Source organism: Rhinopithecus roxellana, chromosome 5 (genome assembly GCF_007565055.1).
Source record: "Rhinopithecus roxellana isolate Shanxi Qingling chromosome 5, ASM756505v1, whole genome shotgun sequence".
Taxonomy (NCBI): domain Eukaryota; kingdom Metazoa; phylum Chordata; class Mammalia; order Primates; family Cercopithecidae; genus Rhinopithecus; species Rhinopithecus roxellana.
Window position 1 is genome coordinate 92,116,881 of NC_044553.1, and position 17,656 is coordinate 92,134,536.

A 17,656-nucleotide genomic window follows, 5' to 3' on the forward strand; every position below is an offset into this window, starting at 1 on the left:
AAATGCAGCCAACTTACAAATTGAGAAGAAAAAACCATTAGGCTCTTAAATGGAGACTGAGTACAATGGTCAAATCCTAATTCTAGCTTTCTGGTCAGCATATCTAACTAGTCATTCAGTTCTGTCACTGCCATCAGACTTCTTTTATGTTGCAAAAATTAGAAGCACTTTTCCATGCCTGAGACAACATAAATATGAGTAATGGCTTCTTGCTTAACATTGAGGCTTTACTAAATAAAATGTGTACATAGCCAGCCAAATGTTCGAGCTCCACATATTCACTTTTTAATAACAAAAAATCTGGAGCATCTCAGCATATAAACCAAATCAATACTAGGGAAATACTTTTAAAATTCGACTCTGTCATTTGGGCAATTTCTTAAAATGCTGAAAACAGTGTAAACTGGTATTGACTGCTGAAATGCAATTTGAACAATGAACCTTTAAAATATTTAAAACATTTGACCCCTAAGAGCTTAAGTAAAATTAAAATCAAGAGAAATCATTATATGCAAAGATACTCAGGGAGTATTGTTTCAACTGGAAAAACAAAATTAATCTAAATGCTCACAATGAGAAAGTGGTTACATAAATTACGGTAGATATTTTTGATAGAATAATATGTAGCCATGGAAAACTATATTTATAATATTAAAAAACCAATATTATTTTAGGTGAAAAAAATACATAAAAAGACTAAAATGAATTACAAATCGTCACAAACTTTTTTTCTTCTTTTTTGGCAGGGAAGGGTTTCTAATAGTCTATAATGAATATAATACAAGTGGCAAAACTTTATTTTTAAAAACCGTATTTTTGTACAGTTCCATTTTCTCTACCAAATATCTGGTAGGTTTTATTTAAGCTGTAATTTTAATTTTCTCTGGTGTTTAGTAATTGAAGTATTGCTTGGTCTACTAATAGATTTTTTTTCAGCTCTTTCCTACCATCAATATTTTATGAAAGAGGTTTTGAGAGATACAAAAATAAGATGTGGCGATGACCAGTCACATTAATAGCATATTCCTACAGAAGAGGAATAACAGTAATTATGACAATTACAAAATTAATTCAGTCTTTTACAAGAATTCATACAAATAGTACTTGGCATGACCCACCTTAAGTAAACAAATGAGTGAAAGCAATCATTAGCAGTTTATTTTAGGAATTTTTTTTATATTAAAGAAATCAATGCTATGTTTTGTGGGAGCACAAAGGCTATAAATCTTAATCAAGTAAATTTGGGGAAAATTTCTTCCTTAATGTACCATCAAGGCACACTTTAATGCTATAATATTTTGGCAAGAGCAAGAGTTTGGCCTCCACAGGAATCGTTTAGAAAGCTGCTTCCCATGAAATAGTGGAATATTTCCAGCTAGTTATTCCAGTGTTCTGTTCTGCTTTGCATTTTTTCCTCAATGAAACAGGACAATTAATAAACTCTGGTCATAGTACAGAGCCCAAGTTTCAGCAGCAGCAATATTATCTTTGGATCTGGATTGAGGGACATGAGTTATTCAAATACAGTTCAACTCTCAGAAAGCTAGCCATTGGAAATGTACCCTTATTATTTTGAAATTCTTGTCTTTCTTGTGTTTTCTACCATTTTCCTCTGATCTTTTTTGTTTTTCTGTATTATTTGTCCATGCAGGTCATTCATTTTTTAATATTCACTATGCAATTTCATTTGACACTTCTGATCTTTCTTAGTATGTGTTTAAATGCCAATGTGCCAACTGAATGTGGCATGATTTTAAAACACCCAACACAGAAAACAGAATGCTAGAATACTAGGAACATTCTTTCACATGGCACAGAGGATGTGATATTGCATATACAGAGATGATTCTGAGATCTCAGTACACTACTTAGCTCTTCAGTGAACAATATTTACAGTTATATCCTATAAATGGTAATAGTTTTCAACTTTTGGCCTCAACCAATGGATAAAAACAAACAAATATAATTATAAAACAGAAAGTAAATATTGTCAATCTGACAATGTAAAGGTACAGCAGATAGACTATAGGAAATAGGAATCAGGAAGGTGAAAGAAAGAACAGAAGCACTAGTATAATAAAGGCAGAAAATAAAAAGATACTGACTAAAGCTGATGGAACAAAATTAAATGTTTATATATTATTTAGAGTTACAAAATAATCAGTGAAAGAACAATCGAATATAAACTAATGAATATTAGAAGGGAGAAGGGGAGGGATTAGTGTAGCTGAGCTTTTGCTAACCTTTTGCAGTGAAGAGTCAATAGATATTCTCTTAAATCAATAAATAACCAAAAGCTATTATTTAGACGTAGAGAGGCAATCACCAAAAAATTAAAAACAAAACTCTTTAAATGTTGCTAACTCTGGGAAGCAGGATAAAACTAGGGAAGAATGGGTGGGGAACTGTTCTAAGTTCTGCATAAGTGCGTACACACATGCACACACACACGTGACCATGTATTACTTCTGATAAAAATAAAAAGGAAAGGTTAATGTAAAAATGTTCAACCCTGCAGAGATTCACACCCATCCTTCACTACAACTCAATAACAAAAAATTCAGCTTCTGCTTAAGGGAACACTTAACCTAATGTCAAGGCAAACACTAGAAAGGAATCACTACACAAGGGGAGCACACACATAATGTTGCCGGGGTTTCTCAACCTTGCCACTACTTTTGGGCCCAGATTATTATTTGTTGTTGGGGGCTGTCCTGTATATTGTAGAATGTTTAGCAGCACTCCTGGCCTTTACCCACTAGCTGCCAATAGCACCTTGCCTCACCCTGCCCTCTCCAATCCCCAACTGTGACAATCAGAAATGCCTCCAGACATTGCCAAATGCCCCATGGGAGAAATACCAAGTACAGTTTAGAACCACTCATTAATAAGAAGGATGAGACAAGTACACTAATTCACTTTAGATAGACCCATATAAGCAGCCCACTTAGTTTAACTGTGGGTTTACTGAACTATCATCCCTGATCAAAAGAAGAAAAACAGATCAAAATATAGTTTGGACAGCTTGCCACCATTCCAAACCATAAGAAAATGTCCACAGTGAGCTTTGAAATGGGAATCGTATCTATTGCCTTTCAGTCAGTTTTAGTTCCTCTGTGATTGTCACAGTGAGAGTATCTCATAGTATTATAACCCTAAAACAACTCATGTCCTTCATAGGACACTCAAATGATGGTGGGGGAATGGTGGGAGAAGGCTGTCAGCTCTTTATTGAGAAATGGTATGTGTCAGTGTCCAGTATGTCATATAGATATTGAACACACTATATTTGATAAGCTATGTAAAGAATTTTTTTTTCCTTGGAGATGGAGTTTTTGCTCTTTTCACCCAGGCTGGAGTGCAGTGGCAGCCATCTCGGCTCACTGCAACCTCTGCATCCCAGGTTCAAGCAATTCTCCTGACTCAGCCTCTCGGGTAGCTGGGATTACAGGCGCCCAACATCACGCCTGACTAATTTTTTGTATTTTTAGTAGAGACAGGGTTTCACCATGTTGGGCAGGCTGGTCGCGAACTCCTGACCTCGTGATCCACCCACCTCGTCCTCCCAAAGTTCTGGGATAACAGGCGTGAGCCGCCGGTCCTGGCCAAGAATTTTTAAAGATACTGACTACACATAATTTTTGCCTTACATGTTTACTTTGGAACTTATGTAATCTCTCTGTACTTTTAATACATCCATCTATTCATCACCCATGTATCCAGCTTTTATTAAATACTCTGTGTGTCAAGCACATGGTAGGATGCTACAAACAATGGTTAATGGTTTGAATATACATTAAATTATCCAGAAATACAATTACCATGTAAATGCAGAAAAGACTATCATTTGTTTTGTTTGGAACTTTGCCAAAAATCATTTCCTAAATGGAAAGTCACATCGCTAACATTTAGTTTTTGTGTCTTTATTTCATTGTTATGGCATTATTATTATGTAAGTAGTATATTAGTTTCCTAGGGCTGCTGTAAGAAATTATCACAAACTTCATGGCTTAAAACAGCAGAAATTTATTCTCTCTCAGTTCTGAAGTCCAGAAGTCCAAAACCAGGTTCATGATGTCTAAATCAAGGTGTCCGCAGGGCCACACATCTGAAGGCTCTAGAAAGAATCCATTCCTTGCCTCTTGCAGTCCCCGGTAGCTGCTGGCATGCCTTGCTTTGTGGTCATGTCATTCCAATCTCTGCCTCAGAGGTCGTATTGCCTGCATCTCCTCTGTCTATGATATTCCCTCCATGATACATGTGTCTGAAGTTAGAGTCCACCAGGATAATCTCTCCATCTCAACATCTTAACTCAGTCACATCTTCAAAGTTCTTTTTTTGCCATATAAGGTAACAATTACAGGTTTCAAGGACTAGGATGTGGTTACCTTTTGGGGAAGCATTACTCAGCTCACTGCAGTAGGGTATAATACCTATGGGAATTTTACTTCACACAGTAAAGGGAGCATTTAGAAAATGTTTGTTATAAAAAGAAGGTACTGAGAGTCACTGCTCCAGAGGGTGTTAAAACCTTTTTGCCTTAAAAAAGAAAAAAAAAACGAGGAACACACAAAGGCCATTTCACTCCTTCTTTATTCCATTATCATTACTAGAAATTACAATCTTCATAAAATAATCGTAACCTTCTTTGGGAAAAGGAAGACAGAAGACTACATTCTCTTTGCCAGATAAAGAGATTATGTTCTGGGCACTAGGAAGGACCAAAATTCTCTTTGGAAATGACCAACAGTGAATTCCAGTATCTACACTTTGACTCTTTTTCAACAACCTCAGTCGCTTCTCACTGCTTCAGCAAAAACTATAAATTCCTTAGGATCCGAGAGTTGTCTAACCCTCCAGTTTAATTTTCTCCTTTGTACCTTATGTACTACTAATAACAGTAAACTATTTTTGGTACTTTGAATACAATATGCAGTATATGACTTTGTATCCTTGCACATGCTGGAATATTCTCTCTTGCCTTGTCTGCTAGTCAAATTCCTTTTCAGCTTAGTTCTCCATTAACATTTACTGACCCTCACCCTGCAACTAAGGGCAAGTTGAAACGTGAGAGTCCCCTGACCCCCCACGAAGGGCAGAGAATGCGACAGGGGTGTGGCTCTTCTGTTCTGTTCAGCTGCTGCACTCTCAAACCCCTTATAGGAGGGGGAGCTCGCAGACCGGCAGGTGTAGGAGCTGGGAAGAGCGCCTTTGGGTTCCAGCCCCACAGCAGCATCTAGGAGTAGGTGGCTGCAACTCCTGAAGCCCCAGTGGGTGTGCTACAGTGCTCTTTTAGCTCTGCCATCCACAGATTAAGTATTAACCAGCTCAGTGCCCTCTTCGTACCTGGTTTCTTGTCCTGTGTCCAGGAAGAATCAGGTCACACACAGACTTGAAGGATGGTGAAAGTGGGAATTTTATTAGGTGATGGAGGTGGCTCTCAGTGAGATGGATGGGGAGCTGGAAAGGGGATGGAGTGGGAAGATGATCTTCCCCTGGAGTTTGGCTGTCCCATGGCTGATCTCCTCTCCAGCTGTCCCCAGCCGACCTCCCTTGATGTTCAAACACTCCTTCTCTTCTCTCCTCTACTGTGCTTCTCTTCTGCTCCTCTGTTTGTCTGCTCATCTGTCTGTGGACCTGGAATTTGGGGTTTATATGGGTACAGGATGGGGGGGATGGCAGGCAAAAGGCAACATTTGCATATTAAGACAGAAATGCCTGTTCCCATTTAGGGCCATGGGTTTCCAGGCTTGGGGGGTAGGGGCCTTTGCTGGGGAACCACCCTCTTCTACCCAGTATTTCCCTGCCTCCTGTCCCTATCAAAGTCACCCTCTCTTCTGAGATGTCACTATACCTTATACATATTTAAACTGTTAAATTTATCATACTACATTATAAATTATTTGCTTATATATTTGTTTCCCCTATTAGACTATGAGCTTTTTCAGGGAAGTAACTGGTTCTTATTTATCTCTTTATTATTAGTAGACAAAAAGAGTACTGAATGAATGAATTTCTATCCTGTGCTTCAGTTCTAAGCCCTGTCCACCTACATATACTTAAAAGTCCAAAACTGAACTCATTTTTATTTTGAACAACCTCCTCCTACTGTGTTCCCATCTTCATTGATGACACTATTATTAATCTAGTGGCCCAAGCCAGAAACCTAGGAGATACACTAGACATCTCCTTCTCCTTTATTGTCCACATTTACTCAGATATCAGCTCCTCTCAACTGTAATTCTGCCAAACCTCACCATTTGTTAACCTGTTTCTTTTATTCACCTTATTACTACCTTGGTTCAATCCTTATTTTATTCTTAGACTTTTTTAATAGTCTGGCCTGACTGCTAATCTACTCAAGCACTGTTAATACAAATTAAGAGTTAGACTGACAAACGAGGAAGACAATCCCTTTATGCAGAGGAATAAGAAAAGAGTTTCCATCCTGAACACAATCCTGAGGGCAAGCATGACCTAGTGCGAGGACTGTGCCTTTGCGAAAAGAACAACTCCAGCCAGGCGGTGGCTCACACCTATAATCCCAGTACTTTGGGAGGCTGAGGCGGGCAGATCGCTGGAGCTTAGGAGTTTCAGATCAGCCTGACCAACATGGTGAAACCCCATCTCTACAAAAAGTACAAAAATTAGCCAGGTGTGGTGGTGCACACCTGTAGTCCCAGCTACTCGGGAGGCTGAGGTGGGAAGATCGCTTGAGCCTGGGAGGTGGAGCTTGCAGTGAGCCAAGACTACATCACTGCACTCCAGCCTGGGCAGCACAGTGAGATCCCATCTCAACATCCCCTCCCCCAAACACAAAAAACCTCACAACTCCAATCTGTAGATGATGCTTAGGTCTGCTGCTCAGTTATGTCCTGGGAATTCCCTCCACTTCTTTCCTGTGTCAGATTCCTTGTTTCTTTGTTACTCTCTAACTTTGGTAAAGGGTATACTCTACTGTTTGCTAAGTAAGCGTGAATAAAAATTTTTGAGACCTTGCATATATGAAAATGCCATTGTTCAAACTTCACACTTAAGCAATAGTTTGGCTAGTTATAGAATTCTATATTAAAATCATTTCCCCCAAGATTTTTGAAGGTATTATTTTATAGACATCTAGTTTACACTATTGTTCCTAGGAAGACTTTCACTACTGTGGTTCTTGATTCTTTGTATGAAATTTTTTTGTGTTGTCTGTTCCTTCTCTCTGTAAGCTTTTAGAATATTATCTATATAACTGGATTTCTGATCATTCACAGTATGTCTCGGTAACAATTATCTTACAAGTATTATACTGGACACTAGGAGGAAAATTTTTAATCTTGAAACTAATTTCCTTCAGTTACACCAATTTTTTTGTGTTATTTTGTTAATAATTTTCTACCATCCCTTTTACTCTTTTCTTGTTGCAGAATTTCTATTATTTGCATATTGGACTTCCTGGACTGATCTTCTAATTTTCTTATTTTTTCTCTCCCATTTTCAAGCTTTCTCTTTTTTTCTACCCCCAGGAAACTTCTGTAACTTTCCCAACCCAACAACTGAACTAATTTTGACTTCTAGGATTTCTGTGTTTTCTGAATATATGCTTTTTATAATTTGTTGTTTTTGTTTCAAGAATGCAGTATCTTCTTTTAGTTCTCTAAAGTTATTAAATGTAGCTTTTTAAGTTTTAATCTGGTCTTGTACTGTCTGTTTCCTCTTTTCCTCTAAGTTTGTTTCTTTCCTTATTTGTGTTTTCTTTAATAATTTTAGGAGCCGTTTTAGGTTCACAGCAAAGTTGAACAGAAAGTACAGAGGTCCCAAATACCTCCTGCCCCCCACATATGCACAGCTTCCCCTACAATCAACATCCTGCACCAGAGTGGTACATTTGTTACAATCAAGGTACCTACGTTGACATGTCATTATCACACAAAGTCCATAATTTACATTATAGGATTCACTTTTGGTGCTGTATATTCTATGGGTTTTGACAAATATATAATGACACGTGTCCACTATTATAGTATCACACAGATTCATTTCACTGCCCTAAAGATGAGGATGCTCTGCCTATTAACGCTCCCTCTGCTAAACTCTGGCAACCACTGGTCTTTCTCATTTTCTGCATAGTTTTGCCTTTTCCAGAATGTCACATACTTGGAATTATACAGTATGTAGCCTTTTCAGATTTTTTTTTGTTTCATTATATACATTTAAGGTGTACAACATGTTTTGAAATACATAGAGAAATGATTACTAGAGGTAAGCAAATTAACATATCTACCCTCTCACATAGTTATCTTTTCTTTCCTCCCTCCCTTCCTTCCCTCTCGCCCTTCCTCTTCCCTTCTTTCCTTCCTTGTGGTAAAAGCACCTGAAATCTACTCTCTTGGCAAATTTTCAGTAAACAATATTAAATATAGTCATCATGCTGTACATTAGCTCTGTAGACTTATTCATTCTACATAACTGAAACTTTATACCCTTTGATGAACCTCTTCCCATCCCTCACATAACCACTGTTCTATTCTGTTCATATGTATTTGACTTTTTTAGATTCCATATGAATGTGAGATCATGCAGTATTTTTCTTTCTGTGTCTGGCTCAATTCATTTAGCATGTTCTCCATGTCTATTCATGTTGTTGAAAATAGCAGGATCTCCTTCTTTAAGTCTGAATAACATTGCATTGTACATACACATCACAATTTTTTATCCACTCACTGACACTTAGGTTGTTTCTCTATCTTGGCTACCGTGAATAATGCTGCAATGAACATGGCAGCATAGATATCTCTACAAAGCACCAATTTCATTTCCTTTGGGTATAAACCCAGAAGAGGAATTGCTGGATCATATGGTTTCTTTCACTTGATAATATGCGTTTAAGATTCCTCCATGACTTTTCATGGCTTGATGCCTCATTCCCAAAGTGCTGGAAGTACAGGCATGAGCTAACATGCCAGGTATTTTTTTTTTTGAGACAAAGTTTCGCTCTTGTCGCCCAGGCTGGAGTGCAATGGCACGATCTCAGCTCACTGCAACCTCCACCTCCGGGGTTCAAGCTATTCTCCTGCTTCAGCCTCCTGACTAGCTGGGATTACAGGTGCCCACCACCATGCCTGGCTTTTTTTTTTTTTTTCTTTTGAGACGGAGTTTTGCTCTTGTTGCCCAAGATGGAGTGCAATGGCTTGATCTTGGCTCACCACAACCTCCGCCTCCCAGGTTCAAGCGATTCTCCTGCCTCAGCCTCCTGAGTAGCTGGGATTACAGGCATGCGCCACCACGCCCAGCTAATTTTCTATTTTTAGTAGAGACGGGGTTTCTGCAAGTTGGTCAGGCTGGTCTTAATCTCCCGACCTGAGGTGATCTGTCCGCCTCAGCCTCCCAAAGTGCTGGGATTACAGGGGTGAGCCAAGGCTCCAGCACCTCATTTCTACTTAGTGCTGAATGATATCCCATTGTACAAATATTCAGTTTTTAAAATTCTTTCACTTCTGAGGAACATTTTAGTTGCTTCCAAATTTTGGTAAATATAAGGCTGTTATTAACATCTTTATGGAGGTTTTTGTGTAGAAATATGTCTTGAACTAATTTGGGTAAATACCAAAGAGCACTACTGATGGATCCTGTGACGAGATTATATTTAGCTTAGTTAAAACACTGCCGAACTGTGTTTCAAAGTAGCTATACCATTTCTCATTCCCACCAGCAATGAATGAGAGTTCCTGCTGTCCCACATCCTCACTAGTATTTGGTATTGTCAATGTTTTGGATTTTTGCCATTCTAATACACGTGCAGAGATACCTCATTATTGGCTTGTGTGCGTGTATGTGGCTGTTTTAGTATGTACCTTTCACATTAAAGATTTTCCTGAAATATCTGGTGATACTTGGCTATCTCTTGACATAAGTGTGATGCATTAAAAGACTAAATAGAAGCTCTGTGTATACAGAAGAGGCTTATTGAGTGGTAGGCTTAACTATATGATGATTAAACAGGAGGTACTCAGCTCTTTCTTGAAGGGCCCTCAACTATTTTTACCTGTAGGTCTTTTCTCTTGGGCAGGAGAAATTCTGTTGAAAATATTCCTCTAATCCCTTAAGTGAAAGTAGAAGACTTGCTGCCAGCAATCTCAGAACTCCTACTAACTGGGACTCTCTTCAGTTAGTAGACTTTCACTCAATATCCCTGTTTTCAGTAAGGTGATCTTGGCCTTAACTACACCTAATATCTATGATTGCTGAGTCCTTTTAGTTTACCTTCTCCAGAAAATAAGCTTCCAGATTCCTATAATAGTGGGGAAATGGCAGCACAGTGTTATGAAAGTGGACTCTGGAGTTAGCTTGCCTAAATCGAATATTAGCTCTTCTAACTAGCTAGCTGTGCAACCTTAAGCAAGCTAGTTAATCACTCAGTGCCTCAGTTTCCTAATCTCTGAAGTGGAAATAACAATTTCTACCTCATATTGCTATTGTGAGAATAATACATGCAAATCTCTTAAAACAACACCACGAAGACAGTATGCTAAAAAATGTTATCTGGCCAGGTGCGGTGGCTCACGCCTGTAATCCCAACAGTTTGGGAGGCCAAGGTGGGTGGATCACTTGAAGTCAGGAGTTCAAGACCAGCCTGGCCAACATTGTAAAACCCTGTCTCTACTAAAAAATACAAAAATTAGCAGGCGTGGTGGTAGGCACCTGTAATCTCAGCTACTCAGGAGGCTAAGGCAGGAGAATCACTTGAACCCGGGAGGTGGAGGTGGCAGTGAGCAAAGATCCGCCACTGCACTCCAGCCTGGGCGACAGAGCGAGACTCCGTCTCAAAAAAAAAAAAAAAAAATTTTGGAGGCAGGAACTCATAGGAAGTCTCTTAAGATACCAGAGGGTTGAGACATGAGAATTGCTTGAACCCAGGAGGCGGAGGTTGCAGTTTGCCAAGATCACGCCACTGTACTCCAGCCTGGGCAACAGAGCAAGACTTTGTCTAAAAAAAAAAAAAAAAAAAAAAAAAAGTTATCTTTAAAGAAAAAATAAATAACAGAGGGAGCAGCATTATTGTATGTCCCACCTCACACTCAGTCCCCAGATGAATATATGTTCACTAAGTAGAATACAGGCAGGATTACCCAGCATTATTTAAAGTTATTTTCTCCCCCACTTTTGAACTGTATGAATTAAAACGACATGACCTTAAATACCTGTTACGATTTAATTCCACTGTAATCCTGGGGAGGGGTTATGGCGTGATCTACACAGTAGCTAATAAGAAAGGAGAATTAGGTAGATCCGAGAAATACTTACAAAATTAATTTGTAACTGGGTGAATGGATGAGGTGAAGGAGATACAAACTGGTGGCACCATTCACAGAGGTACGGTACAGGAAGAGGAGCACACTTGAGCCATTAAAGATGAAAGATAAGTTTAATTTTAAACATGTTGAGCTCACAAAGCCTCTGGAACATCTAAATGGAGATCTCCAATATCAGAGGTGGCTGATACGTTTCAGCAGCACGGATGGGAGTCGTCAACCTATTTTTGGTAGCTAAGCTATAAAAGTTTACAATGTTATTCAAAGATAGTAAAGTACAAGGATGGATAAAGATGGAATTCTCGTGGGGCAGAGACTGCTGGTTGTCTCTTCCCTTCTTCTACCTGAGTAACAACCCTGACTTTTAGTTGGGCTCATTGCCACCATTAATAAATGCTACATTTTCTAGGCCCCTATGCAATTTAGTATGGCCATTGGGCATATTAAGTTCTGGCAGCAAGAAGAGAGAGTCTTAAGTGAGATTCAGTTGGTAGGTATCCCCTTCTCTCCTTCTGCTCTCTAGAACACGGATGCGATGTCTGCACTCCACAAGTCATCCTAGACCTCAAGGATGGGGAAGGCACACACAAGAATAATGGAACATAAAGGCAGATCCTCTTTCCCTGATGACACTGTAGATCAACCATTGCTGCTTGTAATTTTAAATGAGATAGTATAAAAAGATCTCACACAAGAGGTAAGATTTGTCAAAGCCTTGAAGGTGATGAGTGAGCAAAGCCATGTGGGAAACTGGGGGAAGAAATGCCCAAGAAGAGCACAGAAAGCACAAAGGTATGGAAGCAGGAGACTACCCAGCACAACTGGGGAATACTGAGCACAATTTTAGAGCCAGACTGTGTGGGTTTGAATCCTGCCTCCTATACTTCCTAACTGGGAAGTTACTTTCACCTCTCTTGGACAAGTTACTTTAACCTCTCTGAGCCACAGTTACCTCATTTCAAAAAATAGAAATAATATTGGTACTTACTTCGTAATATTATTATGAAGATTAAATGAATATTCATAAAGTCCTTAGAATGATGCTAAGTGCTATATAAGTAAATGTTACATAAGATGAAAATTAAAAGTGTGACTGAAACAAGTGAGGGAGTACTGGAAGATAAATCAAGGAGATAAAAAGGGCAGAAGACTTGTGTTGGACTTTGTAATGATTTCTGCTTTTACTTTGATTGAACTGGGAAACAACTGGAGGATTTTGAGCAAAGGAATGCTATGACCCAACTTACATTAACAGGATCATCATGGTTGTTTTGTTAAGAATAGACTGCAGGAAGTAAGAGTGGAAGTAAAAACAAAAAGATAAGCTATTATTTTTGATGGTGGTAATAGTAACTGAAGATGAGTGGTAGCAATTAAATGAGAAAAAAATCAGATTATTAATTTTTTGGCCAGGCACGATGGCTCATGCCTGTAATCCCAAGCACTTTGGGAGGTCAAGGCAGGAGGATTGCTTGAGCTGGTGTTGGAAAACAGCCTAGGCATCGTGGTAAGAGCCCATCTCTGCAAAAAATTTAAAAATGAGCCAGGTGTGGTGATGTGCATAGCCTGCAGTACCAGCTACTCAGGAGGCTGAGGTTAGCTAGGTGTGGTGACATGCATGGTGATGTGTGCCTGTGGTTACCAGCTACTCAGGAGGCTGAGGCAGGAGGTCGAGGCTGCAGTGAGTTATGGTCACATCACTGCATTTCAGTCTGGGCCACAGAGCAAGACACTATCTCAAAAAAAATTTTTTTTTGATGTGAAGGGAACAGTATGGCATGGATTGAACATTCAGAATGAGGTGAAAAAGGAGAGATACAGAATAACTTAAAGATCTTTGGCCTAAGCAATTAGAAGAAAGACATTACCATTTACTTAGATGGGAACAGTAGATGGGAACTGGTAGTACAAAGATGGGGAATTTTATAAATCTGAGCTGTTAGACACCTAGGTGGAGATGTCATGGAGGCAGCTGGAGATGAGACTAAAATTCAGGGGAGAGTTCCAGGCCAGGGATATACATTTCAGAATCACCATGAGCCCAAGACTGAGTGTAAAAGAAAAGAAATCACTCACACCTGTAATCCCAGCACTTTGGGAGGACAAGGTGGGTGGATCACTTGAGGCCAGAAGTTCGAGACCAGCTTGGCCAACATGGAAAAACCCTGTCTCTACTAAAAATACAAAAATTATCTGGGTGTGGTGATGCATGCCTGTAATCCCACTTGCTTGGATGGCTGAGGCAGGAGAATCACTTGAACCCTGCAGGGCGGAGGTTACAGTGAGCCAAAATCACACCACTGCATTCCAGCCTGGGTGACAGAGTTAGACTCTATCTCAAAAAAAAAAAAAAAAAAAAAAAAAAGAAAGAAAGAAAAGAAAAGAGATCAGAGAAATAGTCCCAGGGGTACACCAATGTTTAGAGGATGGGGAGATTAAGAGAATTCAACAGAAGAGAAAAGGAGTCTTTAATGAAACAGGAAGAGCTAGGACAGCGTGACTCATCTTTCAGAGAGGAAGGAGTTATCAGTTGTGTCACATGCTGCTGACTGAGAATTGACCATTGGATTTAGCAATGTGGAAGTCACTGGTACAACAGTTTCAGTGGAAAAGCCTGACAGGAGTGAGAGGAGAGAAACTGGAGATATCTGGTTTAGATGATTATTTTTTTGTTTTGAGACAGGGTTTCACTCCTGTCCCCCAGGCTGAAGTGCAACAGCATGATCTCGGCTCGCTGCAACCTCTGCCTCCCTGGCTCAAGTGATTCTCTTGCCTCAGCTGCCCCAGTAGTAGCTAGGCTCATGTCACCTCATGCAAATTTTTTTTTTTTGTAAAGATGGGGTTTCGCCCTGTTGCCCAGGCTGGTCTCAAACTCCTGATTTCAAGTGATCCTCCTGCGTCTGCCTCCCGAAGTGCTAGGATTACAGGCATGAGACACCACACCTGGCCTAGTTTAGACAATTATAAGAAGTACTGTCATGAAGACATGAGGCATATTCAAAAGATGCGAAGTCAAAGAGATTTTTAAGATGAGACAAACTAGTCTATTTGTAGTTATAGGAAGGAAATGGTAGAAAAGGACCAAGAAAGAAGGGAGAAAGTGGCTGGAGTGATATAGGCAAGAGCAGGTGGGATCATAGCACAAGTGGAGGGGTAGGCCTTAGATATAAACACAAAGAATTCATCCCAAGGAACAGAGTATATGAGCAAGATAAATAAGTGGTGGCAAGAGCTTATGAAATTCTTTTATGATTGCTTCTGTTTTTTCAGTGAAACAGAAAGTGAAGAATATCAGTTATGGGTAAAATCAAAGAAAAAAGTGTCGAAGGTTTGACAGAAAGGAGAAGATACAAAAAAGCAATCTCCTAGACAGTAGATGAATGAGTTGAATGGAGTGACGAACTAAAGAAGTGAACCAGAATTGTGTGATAGCATCATAGGCCCACTAGACATTGAATTATAGTGATATCAGTCTGCATGGTTGTGCTTTTCTTCAGGAACATTCAAATGCATGGGTGCAAATGTGAAGTAGGCAGAGTTATATTTAACTAGGGTTGGAATTTTGCCAAGGAAATATGATGGTTCAAGGGATAGGAAAGGGATTAAATAACATACTACAAAACCTCAACTGGATAAAGAGGGAAATAAGCATGGCTGTGGGGGGGTCAGTGCAAAGGCGGTAGGATCAATGAATTGATGGAAATCTTGGTAGGGGTGAAAACTGTCAGAGTTGAAGTACTTGAGAGGGTGAGTTAGAAACATAGGAGACGGTGGTGGCAGATGGGCAGATACTAACAAATGCTATTTGGGTAGTGACAAGATCAATGGTATGACCATGGAAAAAAATAAGTGGCCAGTGTAGGTAGAGAATATGATCATTAGAGAAGAAGAGGTTCAGGAACTGAAAGCATTACAAGGATTAGCTACATGGATATTGAAATCATCCAGAATTATAACGGGGTAATACTGAAGAAACTAAAAGGCAAGTAGAAGCTAAAATTTAGCTAAAACGTTCATGAAATGACAGGAAATGGTCTAGGAGTCTATAGATGACAACAGTAAGGAGAGCTGTAGATGGTATATATTCATGAGATTAAAAGTTGGGGGGTTCAGGGAGAGGAAGACAGTTGAGAAGCAGAAATGTGGGACAAACAGGACACCTATACCATCTTCAGATTAGTATGAGAGACATAAGAGAAAAGACTGACCACTTGAGATAACTATAGGGAAGCCTCAGATGAGGTTCTCGTAGAGTAAGAAACAAACAGAAATGTTCAGAAGAGAATTAGAGACATGTGAGTTTTGCTGATGATTGACTGTGAGTTCCAGAGAGCACAGTGGAAGGGTTTCAGGAGTTAGAGAGCAGTGGAAGATGAGGTCAGAAACAGATGACAACCATATGGGATGAGTCTGAGAAATGAAATACAAACTAATATACTTGAAATTACTAACACAAATTGAGATAAATGGTATAATGTCATAGTCCAAATGGTCTCAAGGCAAATAATGGTGACAATGCAGTGAGTAGTAGGGATCAAGGACTAGGGAGTTGTGGTTTGGCCAGAGGTATGGAGAGTTCTAGGACTCTCATTCTCTCCAGTTGACAGTGACATGGAAGCCAGTGGAGCGGAGCTGTGGGTTTAGTACCAGAGCATGAGAAGTATTCCAAAAGAATGGCAACAAACCAACTATTTCTGAGACAGCAGTGTGTACAACACCCTGCAATCTTTAGGGATTTTTGCCCCAGTGACAACTCATTTGCCAAGGACTTGACATTTCATATACATTATTTTATTTCATTCTCAGAACAATTCCAAGAGGGAAGTGTTATCACTGCCATTTTATAGATGACACACTAAGGCTGAAGAGAATAATGTTCTTTATATGCCACCTCAGCTCCCATGAAAAGTCCTGATAGACCAAAAATCTAAAGTAGAATTTCATGCGAAGAAATCCTTTACTTTTATAAAGATGAAAATTTCTCTTTACCCTTTGCCTCCAGCAAATAAATGAAGAAGTTATTTATAAAAACTCATGATAGCTCTTTCTCTTACCAATGAATTCAATCTGAGCATAATACTCTTATGATAGACCAACAAACTGTTGGGGGAGAGTTAGTTACATATTATTCTCTAGTCTTTATATATGAATGTATGTATTGAAAACAAAAAAAGAAAAGCCTACCTCCATAGACAATTTTACAAAGATTGAAGGAATTCAATCAACGGAAGACAGGTGCGTCAATGTGCAGGCAGAACCATGAAGTAGTTAGTTCATGGGCCCAAGTAGGCTACAGAAATCAAAGAAAAAGAGAAAAGAAAGAGAAACAGATATATTCACTTCATAAGCCCCAGAGTTACAGAAAAGAACAAACACAGTATCAGAATCTTAAAGTTAAATACATGTGAACTGAAGGAGTAAAAAATTAACATTACTTAGAAATCTCCACACACTGAATACTACTCCCACATAACTGAAATTAATAAAATATTTTACTTTAATTAAAACTAAAATGAAGTTTTAAAATGAAGCTTGAAAGACACAATTGCCACGTAGTTGACTGAGTATTAATCTTTTAATAGAATGAATTAAAAGAATCTACCAACATGTTAAAGTATCATAATTAAGTAAAATTTTTTTCACATGAAACAAAATTTCAATACATGCAATTAAAATTCAAGTTTCAGCAGGATTTACAAATATATTTATCAAAAGCTATTATTCCTAAATTCAGGATGCTTTTATGAACAACCTGTCACTTTAGGATTAATATTTGTACTGTTTCCTAGTATTTTTATCTGTCTGCACATTCACCCAAGCCCCTTGAGAGCAGAGGCATGCACTGGACGGCCAAAGCACTGTTAGAAGTTGTGGCTATAAACTATTAATCCTAAACTAGATTTGCATAAGAATCACCTGGAGGACTTGTTAAAAACATCTGGCATTGGATGGCCAAACCACTGGCACAAGTTAGAGCTATAAACTATGGATCCTAAACTGGTTTTGCCTTGTTAAAAACATATTCTTGAGTCTCACCTCAGATTTTTGAAATTAGAATCCCTGAGGCTTAGAACTCTCTGTGCATAAAAGATCTAAGGGTGTTTCTGATGATGGACAGGTTTTAGGAAAACAAAGTAGAGCAGTGGTTTCAGAATTATTCTGAAGAGTCTTAAAATTCTTAAGAAACATCACTGGGCTTCTCTCACCTCTTTCAGCACAGAATAGTCTCACTGCTATAGTTTGGTTTGTCAGACTCCTCCAAATCTCATGTTGAAATCAGATCTCCAGTGTTGGAGGTAGGGCCAAAGGGGAGGTGTTTGGGCCCTGAGGCCAGATTCCTCATGAATGGCTTGGTGCCT

The 17,656-nt window shown here is 39.1% G+C and overlaps 1 protein-coding gene and 1 long non-coding RNA gene across 3 annotated transcripts in view; both read right to left on the reverse strand.

The window, feature by feature from the left end:
- SLC38A6 (solute carrier family 38 member 6) overlaps nt 1-17,656 on the reverse strand; it is a 64,993-nt gene that overhangs the window by 42,195 nt on the left and 5,142 nt on the right. The gene's annotated exons all lie outside the window — the stretch shown is intronic.
- On the reverse strand, nt 4,576-12,271 carry LOC115897627. The gene is made up of 2 exons (XR_004057383.1): nt 11,290-12,271; nt 4,576-5,637 (listed from the first exon to the last, which is right to left on the reverse strand). It is a non-coding gene; the product is annotated as an uncharacterized LOC115897627 (long non-coding RNA).